Here is a 13,482-nt window from a genome sequence, read left to right as displayed (position 1 = left end):
TGGACAAGAACTAGAGACTTTGACTCATCGGCGAGCATAATGAATACTTCGGATAATTTAAAAATTAATTAATTCCCAAATTAATTTAAAAGTTAAAAAAATTAAATAGTTTTGCCATACAAACAAGATGAATATATATATATATATATATATATCAATTGATTAATGAAAAAACTAAATTTTTTTTAAAAATTATACAATCTAACCAAAATATAGATATTGAAATGTATTTACCCATCTTGATATGAGGAATTTACTATTAGACCAAGCTCACTCCATAAATTTTATTTTTATTTATTTATTATAAAGGATGGATACAAATATCAATGATATTGTTGATATTTCTATATTTTTTCATATTTGACAACGATAAGAAGGGTAAAAAAATATTCATCAAAATATTTGATACTGATAAGGGTATAAAATTTGTCTATTACTCATATTAATGGAAATATCAAATTTATTGGTAGTTGTAGATGATGTCGATAATTATCAATAAAAATTGAAGAAGAAATGTAGATTTTATGAAAATATTGATTTTATTAATAATTATTAGTAGACATATTGTTGATGCTGATATTCAATATTTGATAACCAATTATTTGAAATTCTTCTCCATTTTTAACAAGAACAATAATTAATCACCGTAGTTAAGAATTTATGTATTTTAGATAATATTTATCATATTTCTTAAGTTTCAAATATTGATCTGGATAAAAATTCCTCTTCGCCTAAGTTGTAATTTAGAAAAAAAAAAAAAAAGGATAACATTTAATTATTATTATTTTTAATTAACATTTCAAATTTATAATTATGATTGCTCAAGTATTATAACATATATATTTTTTATATCAAATAACATTTAATTTTTATGAACTATTTTAATATCGATTTTCTAATTATTATATTTTTTTAATTTTATTTCACTGCATTAGATATCTCATATATAAAAGTATATATTTTATATTAAATATTTATAGTTTTTGTAATTTTTTGAACATTTCCATAAAATCATACATGAGATATTTTTATAAATTCCAATATTTTTATTACTGAATTAAGTTAAAATACTTTATAGTTTTATCAATATTTTTATAAAATCATACTTTTAACATTTTCATCAATACTAACATTTTCATCAATATTGATATTTTTATCATTGAACTTATTTAATTACTATCACTTCTTTTTTATTTTAATTTTTTTATTGATGTCTTAATACTTTAAGAAAAGAGATTGAATTCTTAATATTCTAAGAAAAGAGTAGATATGAAGTATTTTAATGTCTTAAAGGAAAAAAAAGAAAAGAAAAAGGAAGAAGCTGTTGTGATTAATTGAACCATCCAATATAAACGAAAAATTTACATACAACGCAGTATCTATGCAACGGCAATAAAAACATAGAACATCAAAAATTAAACATATATATGAGCCCTACACCCTACAAAACAGTTATTGAATGTTTGATATTTAATACTTCCTCTTGCACTGTATCATCCATACAAGAATGATTATGATGGTATATGGATACAATTTTATATTTTTCACTAAATATTTGGACATACAAGAAAAGTAGTAAATGACGCTGCCGCGTGGTAGCTCTGATGGTAAAAGTAGCACCAAACTCAAACATGCGGGCTGGATTTGAGCCCCCAGCAAGAAAAAAACAAAAAAAACGAAAAAAAAAAATATTGTGCCGTCAGCAGGAAAAAAAGAAAAAAAAGAAAAAAAGAAAAGTAGTAAATGGCGTGCGTTTACTTCCGTTCCGTGTGGAATTTGCAGTGTGTGGTCTATGTATGATCGTCGTGCGTGTACTTCCGTTCCGTGTGGAATTTGTGGTGTGTAGTCCATGTATGATCGTCGTAAGGATGCGTGACAGCTAAGTTGGTTGAAAATTTCAACTTGAAATAACTGATAGTAAGTACGGAATGTGTTGATCGGTCTTAATATAAATTCTAGGGACATTTAAAAAAAAAAAAAAAAAAGACGCATAAGTACAGTAAAATCTCATACGTGAATAATCAATAAATTAATAACCTTATTTGAATAATGAAATCAATATAAAAATTAATAAACCTTTGTTAAATGCATAATTCTTTTATTTTTTATTTTTATAAAAAGCATTTGATGATCTAATAACTTTATAGATTAATAATTGATCCTTTTGGATTTTAAATATGCACTATCACCCCTTGACCACATTTAGATTTGGCACCATAATTCCCTAAGTTTTATTACTAGAATTTGCGTGGAAATTGCGGAGTCTGGACTACAATTGGAAGACTTTGACTCATCAATAATGAAGCGTTTTATTATTATTATTATTCTAATCATCATCATCATCATCATTATTATTATTATTATTTGGGGTAATGAGACCATAAATCAAGTTAAATACATGTTATGTTGCAAAGTTAATTGTGATTGGATTTACCCTAAAAATATATATAGAGCAGTATGAACCATGAAATATTGTAATTTCCTTACAAATAAAAAAAAAGCTATTTTAATTAATTGAACATCCAATATGAACGAAAAATTTACATACAACATGGAATATATACAACGGCAACAATACAAACATAAAATATCAAAATTTTTTTTTCTTTTCTTTTCATTTTTTTATTTTTTTATTTTGAGTTATGGAATATCAAAAGTCAAAATAAACAAGCCCTACACCCAACAAAATAATTGTTGAATATTTGATGTTTAATGGTTCATCTTGTGCTACATCACCCATACAATAATGATTTGATGATATATAAATACAATTTTATTGTCTCTGAATATTTGTATGGAAAAACAAAAGTAGTCTATGGCGTGCATTTACTTCCGTATGGAATTTTGTAGTCCGAACTATGTATGATAGTCAAGGATGCGTGATAGCTATGGTATGATGGCTAAGTCGTGGCTGAAACAATTAATAGAAGGCATGGACTATGAAATTTGTTGATCAATCTTAATATACATTATAAGGAGCCTTTATTTATTTATTTTTTTAATTTTCAAATAATGATCATTATATGTAGGGACAGTAAAATCTCATAAGTGAATGATCAACAAATTACCAATCTTGTTTAAATAATAAAATCGGTGTGCTAATTTTTTTTTTTTTTTTGCTGACCCTTATGCCCCCCCACCCCAGCCCCGAACTCGCGCATCAATGGCGCAAGTAGTGGCTGCTCGACCACCAGGCCAGGCCACATGGTCCAGTGTGCTAAATTAATAAATAAAGAAAATTGCATATACAAATTCATAAGACATATTAAAGACCTCTTTATTTGACAATTTTTATTCTCTCATTTCAGTCTTTATCAAAGTATGTTTCTATAATACTACTACTAATAATAATAATAATAATAATAATTTGTGTATTTCTTTGTAAAAAATGGAACTCAACTTCTATCTTAATTTTTTAAAATACATAGACCACAATTTAGTTTATCTCTTAATAGGAATCTTGATCAAATTTATATCTGCGGTTCATTCTATTACCAGTATAAAGCCTACAAACTACTGTAGATTTTTTATTTTTATCGTTTACAATAAATTTTTTTTTTTTTTATGTTTCAAATTTATAATCTTTTAATTGTAAATGTAGGTGATTTATCAAATAGATCATCCTAACTTGACTACAAATTACTAAATGTGAAAGATCTATTTTGGAAAAACAATTGGTAACCACAATGTATTGTCATTTGAATCATAATCACCATTCATAGGCATGCTTATAAGTGGTATATATGCATCTTGGTTGGGACCATAAATTGAATTGTCATACAGAGAGCAAGGTGGGACCATATTTGTTGTCAACACCTTTTCGTTATTTTTATTTATTTATTCGTTTATTTATTTCTCGTTTGTTAGCTCTGCCTTTTATCCTCCACATGCCATGGTTCGATCTCCAATTGATTACCTGAGAGCATCTTTGACTTTATGTATTGCTATCTATGCGGCACATAAGTTCGAAAAAAAATGTAGTGATATTAATATATATTTAATAAACATTCAACATAAAAATTGAATTTCAATGGTTTTGTCTGAGTCCTTGTTAATTAATGATGTGTACATCTATTTTTTCCCTTTGAACAATGATAATAAATGATAACGATGAATCCATGTATTTTTTTATTTTTATTTTTTAAGATTATACTCTTGATTATGATTGTTTTGGTGAGTTATACCGTTTAACATGCTGAACAATTTCTAAAGGGGTTAAATGAATGTCAGTATCTTGATGTGAAAAAAAAAAAAAAAATTAGGAATGCATAAAACCATCGAAGATGCCCTACTTTTCTGTTTCTATTCACAATTCTTGACTAGGTTTTTCTTATCTCCATTTAATTTCGTGACCTTCCTCAACTACCTTTTCTAATTCACAAGCGTCATTATTTTAGTCATCCTCACCCTTACCGACCTGGACTTATATCCTCTACTTGCGTGTCTTTAAATTCTTTTACGGTTGGTTTTTTTTACTTTAAACGTATTTTAACACATGGTTTATTTTGAAGTTCATTTTCTTTTTAAATTTTTCATTGGTAAAATATTTTAAATGTAACAATTGGATTGACAATCCATGGTCAAGATTAAAAAGGAAGCAAAGACAAGGACTTAAAAGAGTTTAAAAAAAAAAAAAAGAAGATCCTAGATCTATTGACGGTTAAAATAGTTTAATAGTAATCATTGGAGTGACAAATCCAGGGTTAAAATTGTAAAACAAATGTAAACATGGATTAAAAGAGAGAAAAAAAAATAATAAAAAAATCCTAAATCTACATACCTTATCCCCCATGCTTTCATCTACAACAAATTGTGTTTGGGCCAAATTTGGATCGTTTACTTTTCTTTATTTTTTATCTATCCAATTGATGATATATAATTATCGCTTTCACAGGATTATGTGTGATCACCACTTTCATCGAGTACTAAAAAAAAATAAAACATACACAAATATACAGCAAAAACAAGCAGAAGATCCAAATGGTATGGGCTTATGGGTATTATAATTAATAACAATATTGTTCCAAATAAGGATCCTTTGTTTTTTTAGTCTTTGTTTATGTGTGTTTTTCAATCCAGCTATGGGTTATCAATTCAATGGTTCAGTTGATGGCGAAAGACATCTTATATATTGGCCAGAGCAATTATTTTTTCTCTAAAAAAAAAAAAAAAAAAAAAAAAAAAGGCTGAGAGATTAAGAAGCTGAAATTATCACTATATGACATATATACTTGTTACCGATCATATATAGCAGTATAAATAGAAATATTTATTCGGCTTATTCATAGTGTGGATCTTCTTTCACGAAAACATTTTAGACTGCAAAATTGTTGCTAGACTGCAAAATTACTTCTTTCAAGAAATATTTGACATCTGATCGAATAGAAGAGAAAAACTTTAGAATTTGATAGCTTTAGAAGAAAAGCAGGGTACTCATCAACAACATTTATTACTTAGTCTGGAAGTTGCAGCTTCAGCAGGACCAGAACTGGAAGACTTTGACTCTTCGGTATAATGAAGCGTAATGCATACTTCGCAGAGACCATAAATCTTATTATTATTATCAGGATCCTACTACGATACCATAGCACTTTTCTTAATATTATTATTATTATTTTGGCTAACAAGCGACTGTAAATCATGTTAAATACATATTAACGAAATATTTACATATGTACAACATGGTATATATCTATACAACGGCAATAAAAACATAAAACAACAAAAGGTAAACTTATGATTATGGTTCGTGTTGCACTACATCACACATATAAGAATGATTATATGATGGTGTATAAACCTTGTTAAATGTATAAAATATTTTTTTTTTATAAAATCATTTGTTGATCTAACGAATATATAAATTAATAATTGATTTTTTTTTGGATCTTTAAGTTAATAATTGATTGAAATACTAAACAAAATAGCACATACAAAATCTTTTTTTTTTTTTTTTTGGGATGAAATAGCTCATACAAATTCATAATATCGACCTTTTTATTTGACAATTTTTATTTTCGTAATTCATTCCTTTTTCCAAATGTGTTTCTACAGTCGTTTGTCTTTTTTTTTTTTTTTTCTTTAACCTAAAAATCCAACTCAACCTCTTTCTCAAATGTTTTTTAAAATACATAAACAACAATTTAATTTTTCTCCTGTCCAGAAATCCTAGACAAGTTATTCCAAGTTTAAGCCTACTCCATTTACAGCAGTCTGCACCATCAACCCACGAGGCCAAGCGATTGGAAAGACCACGAAGGTCTTGTTTGAACTTTAGAAGAGCTCCTTTCACCCTTTCTATGCAACTCACATTGTATGTGGAGGTTCCACTGGAAAACCTTGAATCGTTAATGCATAGGACTAGGAAGAAGAACCCAAAGTAGAGAGCACTAGCCATTCTAAGTGAACACCTAATGCCGATGCAAAACGTGTACAATTGCGCAGAGTAGCTTTGGCATAAAAACATGGAATATACGGATACATGTCTTCGCACGAACATGCACAGGGTACTATTAGAATTAGTGTGGAAATTGCAGCGTCTGACAGGAAGTGCAAGTATTTTGACTATTCAGTCCAATGAAAAGTATTGGCTAGGTAATGCAAACTTCGTAGAGACCTTAAACAATTTTTTTCTTTTTTTTTCTTTTTTTTCTTTTTGGGGGTAAAATTTGGGATAGGGAATTTTAGCTCTAGACCTAGCTAATCCAAACTAGGACATAGGTTATCATGATTATTATTAAACTGATGAATCTTACATGATAAAATATTTATTGACTATTTGATTATTAATGGTTCATGGTGTTGCCCATACAATATAATAAGTGTAATTGTATATAAATACAATAGTGCTACATGCACTAATATATTTACCCAAAAAAATTAAATTATTAATGAAAAAAATATTATTTTTTATTATTGATAATTGATCAATAATGAGATTTATATATTATATAGTAATTTAATATACTAATGAGATTTATATATTATACAGTAATTTAATATATATAACACTGACTATTTTAAAAAAAGTTTATTTATTTATATTAGATCTTTAAAATAAAAATCAATACAAAAATAAATGCATCAAATTAATATTTATTTTAAAAATATGAGTCCTACTGATAATTATCATTAATGGTAACAATTAGAAACTCTTACCAAAAAAATAGTTATCAAAAATAACATAATATAGTAATATAATATAAATATGAATAACTAAGTGAATTTTTAAGAACAAATAAATAGATATGAATAAGTAAATTTTAAAATTAAATCAATAATAATTCCAAAAACAAGCTAAACGATATTTGCCAAATTGTTTAACAAATAATTTAGTCACTTTAGGATCGTTGATATAAATATGATGGAAAAATTTGAAATCAAACTGCTGTTTGAAAAAAATAAAAAAAAAGGAGACGGGATTTTTTGACTATTGAGCCGTGCTGGCAGGGCATTTAAACTTGCAAAATTTTACAGATACAGCGCGGAAGAAAAGCAGTACATGGCGTGCGTTTTCTTCCGTGGTTGAATTTGTAGTCTGGAACGACTGTCATAGACTCTGACTAATGGACAATGACGACGCGTTATAGCAAAGTCGCGGCTTGAAAAAGTTAGTAGAAGATAAGGATTTGTTTACCTGCCTCAAAAGGGACTCCTCATGAGAGAGAAGAGAAATAACATTATAATAATAATAATAATAATTACTATTATCTTTAAATTGAGGGTAAATATCACTAAAAACACTTTTTAATTTATTATTTTTCAATTATATATTTTTCTTATGAAAATACTATTACAGTTTTTTATATTTTATTTTATTTTTGTGGTATAGCATTTATTTTTAAAACTCTTACTAATGTGGTTACAATTTAATCTATTTACTATTTACTTAACCAGATTTTATTTTACTTCTATAGTTTTTTACTTTTTTTCTCATATCTAAGAACTTAATTTAAAAAAAAAAAAAAGAAAAAAACACAAACACAGACACAAATACAAACTACAAATACACACTTCTTTTAAAATTGCTATATTCTTAAAAATAGTGATGCTAAAATTTCCATTTCCAATTTATAAAAAAAGTGACAAATTATATATAATAATCTTGGTTGTTTCAAACAAAACTTCAAAAGTTAAATTTATCCAAAGTAAAAACATTCAAAATTATTTATTTTTTCAGAAAGAAAAAATAGTTAATTATGAGTTTAAACATATTATTATTCATTAATTTTTATTATTTTTATTTTTTAAAAAGAGTAAAAGAATTTTATTAAATAAAGGATAAATAAATCAATTTTTAATTTTATTGTTAAGAATTTTAAAAAATAATATTATATTGAAACAAATATGAAATGCGAAAAGGGTTACACTGATATTTTTCATAATATCAATGTACTATTGAAAAATAACAAAATAGAAGGTCTACAGTGATATTTACCATTTAATTAATTCCAATTTTATCAATTTTCTCTTGACTATTTTATGCTTATTTTCGTTGATGGGTTTTCAGAATTAGGTTAGTTTGGCAGAATTATGTCATAAGGTCATTAACAAAAGTATGTTATTTTGAAAACAAAAATATTTGGCAAAAATCGTTGGAAATATATGTATATATATAGTTTTTTTTTTTTTTTCAATCTTTGATCAAAGGGTGTTCTCATAACCAATTGAATATCGTCTAATCCTTGTTTAAGTATTTGAGCATTAGGAACTTTTTCTTCTTCTTTTTTTTTTTTTTTTGTTATAAAGAGTTAAATCTACTTCGATACCCTCTTTTTACAATGTTGTAATTTAGGTTTCTAATTTTAAAATCCACTGTCAAATTTATAACTTTTAAATTTATAGAAGACCTTTGTGGACATGGCTGGCCAGTTATGTTATCACAAATAGCCCCACGAGTATTTTTAGGTCGCTACATCACATGATCAGCCAATGACGTTATCATTGCGAACCCACACAATTCAGCAGCAGTTGAAGCTACAGAACGATTCGGCTATCAGTGGGAGATCGAACAATCGGTGGCGGAGCCATGCTTCCTGCCTTTTTTATTTTATTTTTGCCATATATATTTTATTATATTTTAGATTTACTTTAGTATTTTACATATATTGGCCGTTTATGTTTTATTAATTTTCCTTATCAATTAAATATTAATATATAGAATTCATAATTATTTATTAATTATCATTAAAATAATAAATTAATTATATAAAAAACTAAATTAAATTATTTTTTAAGCTTAAAACTGGAATTTATTGAAACAAAAAAACAATGGCAACACAAAATACCTAAATTTAAGAGATTGACTAAAGTACATTATCTTGTATCACGCAATCGATACACGAGGGTCCACAGTCAACTCAGATCCACTGGACCTAAAAAACATTGGCTTGCTTGTTAGCTGTTCTAAGGGCCCAATTAAACCCAACATCATTAAAACTTTGGGTTATTTTGAAAAAGAGCCATCTTGTAACATGATTGTTGAAGAATAGCAATTTTTTTATTTTTTATTTTTTATAAAATAATCATTTTGGGATAAAAATATTTTTGATAAAATTGAAAATTCCGGAAAAAGACTTTTTTTACCCTTTCCTTCTTCCTCTACACAGCCGTTAGGGTTTTTCTAACAGGCCACTCTTTGCATCTCATCTCCTCTCACTCTCATTTTTTTGTATTTTCTCATATCTGAAACTAAAGTCAGGTAAAATTTTTATCTTTTTTCTTATTAGATGAAAGTAAGAAAATATGTGTTTTTTTTTCTTTTTTCTCTTTCTCTTTTTTCTTGTATTTTTTGTTAGTTTTGGAATTTTTAAGCTTTTTATTTAATATGGATATGCAAGAAATTAATTTATGAGCTGTTATATGTGATTTTAAAGATACTTAGGTGGCATATGGTTTGAAAATGGGGAAAATTTTGTGTAAAACTGAAAAATTGCGAAAAACAGTAAAAACGGAGGAAATTTGGCGAAAAAGATGAACTTCTGCCATTTTCCTCCAGTTTGTCAGTTTTCGCAAGTTTTCCGCTAATTTTTCGTCAATTTTCCGCCAGTTTTCCATCACTAGGAAAAAGCTATATTTGGCCAAAAAAAAAAACAGAATCAACTTTTTTAATACAGTTACTATGTTTGTTTAGTATTATTCAAAATTTTATATATTTATTGATTTAGTTTAACATTATTCATTTAATTTTATAGTAAAATGGAAGACGATGATATTATAATTGCGGTTTTATACAATGGAACATTGGTACAAAATGATGATGATAATTGGGAATATCGAAATGGTAAAAATATAATGGTTTCCGTCGGCAAGAGATGCACAAAATCAGAGTTAGAGGATGAGATTTTCAATTCTATTGAGATAGATCAAAATGAATATTTGCTAAAGCTAAAATGGATATATGGATGATGTGAAGAAAAGTTGGATCCTATAAAAATACGATGTGATAGGGATGTGAAATGCTTTTTTCAATAAGTGATGAATGGAAGGATGACAATGATGCGGCCTCTATTGTATGTTGAGGTGATTTCGAAAGTTGAACATGTATGTAGAAATGTTCATCAAACAGCATTTGCTTCGGATAGTGGGAGTAATCTTCATTCTTTTTCTTGTCCTTCAATTGGCGTTCGTCTACCACAAGTTTCCGGTACTGAACCTATTCAAGCTACATCTCAGGAAATTATGGTTCAAGAAACTCAGTTTAGAGATCAAGTTGATGTTTGTGGGGCCTGGACATCATTTAACATCTACGAAGAAGTTGATGTTGGAGGTGACTATGCTGAACGGTTTCCTAACGATGAGGAGTATGAGCAGTTGCATAATATTGATCATGATGAGAATTACAATGCAGCCGGGGATGATGTTGATCATAATGATGTAGATTTTGATCATGAATTGTCGGACAATGATAATGATATGCATCCTGAAATGAACAATGAAGGAGTTGATGATGTTAGGGTTCATCGTGCTACAAATGACCACATATCATCGAGCAACAGAAGTGGTTCTATGGCTATATTTTCGTCAAAGTTCACTGGCTGTGAGAGCATAGTAGTTGGACAATTATTTCGCAACAAACATGACTTACAGAATAAACTGAGTATCTATTGCATGCGAGAAAATAAAGAGTTCAAGGTGACACGGTCAACTACACAACGGTATGAGGTTGTATGCTTGGAAAATACTTGTAAATGGTGACTACGTGCAACCACATTTAAAAATGGAGAAATATTTGTTGTGAGAATTTTTGATAATGTACACAGTTGCTCGTTAGATATCGTGCATCAAGAACATAAGCAGGCCAGTAGCCAGGTTATCGGGTAATGTATCAAATCTAAATATGAAGGTATTGCACCTGTTTACAAACCCAAAGAAATTCAACATGATTTTTTGCAGAAATATGGGGTGAATATAAGCTACAACAAAGCATGGAGAGGTAAAGAGTATGCACTTAACAGTGTTAGGAGATTTCTAGAAGAGAATTTTGCTAAGTTACCTGCCTACTGTTATGAGTTAGTGTCGAAGAACCCTGAGACTATTACACGTATCAAAACAAATGACAATAACAATTTTGTATATTTCTTTATGGCGACTGGAGCAAGCATTAGGGGATTTAAATCCCACATAAGACCCATGTTGGCTGTTGATGCAACTACATTGAAAGGGAAATACATAGGATACATGTATATAGCATCGGACATGGATGGCAATAAGCAAATATATCCTTTGGCTTTCGGTATTGAAGATGGAGAGAACGAGCAAGCATATACATGGTTTTTCCAAAACCTCAAGGATGCCATTGAAGATTTTCCGGATTTGGTGTTTATGAGTGATAGACATCCCGCTATTGAAAGGGCATTACGCAAAGTTTTTTCCAATGCATACCATGCGTTGTGCACGTACCATATAAGCAGAAATATTAAAGTAAATGGACATGCGAAAGATGAATCAATAATACAATGTTTCATGCTCACAGCTAGTGCATATTTGGTTGAAGATTTTGAGTTTTATATGGGGCAAATTGAGGTAAAAAACAGTAGGGTTACCCAGTACATTCGATCATGTGACCCTACAAGGTGGGCACGTTCTCTTTGTCCATATAGAAGTACACTATCATGAGCACCAATATTGCAGAAAGCTTGAATGACATTTCGCTAGATGCTAGAGAGATGCCAATAGTAGCATTAATAGAGCACATATGGGATTTACTGCAAAGGTGGTTTTATGAGCGACGTACTGCATGTGCAAAATTGACGAAACCTGTGACTGACCATATGGAAGAGCAACTCAAACTACGAAATTTGGAGTCCATCGGACTACGTGTGAAAGCCATTAATATGCATGAATTTCTTGTGGAAGGTGGGAGTTTAAGGGGTACAGTTAATCTCCAATCAAAAACATGCTCATGCAAAGTCTTCGATCTTGATCAATATCCTTGTGATCATTGTATTGCTGCTTGCAGAGACCACAAAATTGCTCCTTATGGCATGTGTTCTCATTATTACACCGCGGATGTATATCGTGCAGCTTATGTTGAGTCCATTTACCCTTTGTTAGATGAAAAACAGTGGCATGCCCCGGATGACGTGGCAAGTTGTATTGTTCTTCCACCAAGATGGACACGTAGGCGAGCCGGTAGACCGAAGATGCAACGCATACCATCCGAAGGTGAAGATGTTATTAGACGTAGATGTAGCCGATGCGATGGTGTTGGACATTATAGGCAAAGATGTACGAATCCATTGTCTTATGCTTCGAATTAGAAAGTTTTAATTTAGTGTTATGGTTTAATATGTTTTGATAATTATTTCATATATTGGATATAATATTTTCTACTCTACGGTGGAAAATTTATTAGCAATCTTTTTTTTTTTTGAATTTAAACCAAATGAAAAGAGGCTTTCTGGAGTTGATTTTAAATCTTTAGTTTACATATCATTTTATGAAATGTCCAAATGATTTTGAAAAGAAAAACAAACATATATCATTTTTTCTTTTATTTAAAATGGTTATTGATTTTAAATGTCAATACATTTTTTTGTTAATTCCATCTTCATCTTATATAATATTTGTCTCCACTCTCAATTTTTTTACCACACTATTAACTTAAATAATCTATTAGAAATTGATTTTCCAAGTGGAGGAAATTAATTTCTGATAGGAATAAAAATTATTCAACGATTTCCGCTTGGAGGAAATTTTTTTCAACAGGAGGAAAACTATTTCCGCTCGGAGGAAAAATTTTCCGCCTGGTGGAAATTTATCCAGAGGCTTCAATTGATCCCTATATGGGATTTCCGACTGGAGGAAAATTTTTCCTCTAGGAGGAAATTTTTTCAGTCTAGAGGAAATATTTTCCGACTAGCGGAAAATTTTTTAAAATTTGCAATTAAGCTCGTAAGACATTTGTGCATAACGGAATTCTAATAAATAAACATGGCACATTTCCTATAAGGTCAATTACTTATCCTTACATCAATATCA

The sequence above is a fragment of the Ziziphus jujuba genome, chromosome 8, assembly GCF_031755915.1.
Source record: "Ziziphus jujuba cultivar Dongzao chromosome 8, ASM3175591v1".
NCBI classification, from domain to species: domain Eukaryota; kingdom Viridiplantae; phylum Streptophyta; class Magnoliopsida; order Rosales; family Rhamnaceae; genus Ziziphus; species Ziziphus jujuba.
The sequence above is the reverse complement of the archived record's forward strand: the minus strand, read 5'-3'. Positions refer to the sequence as shown.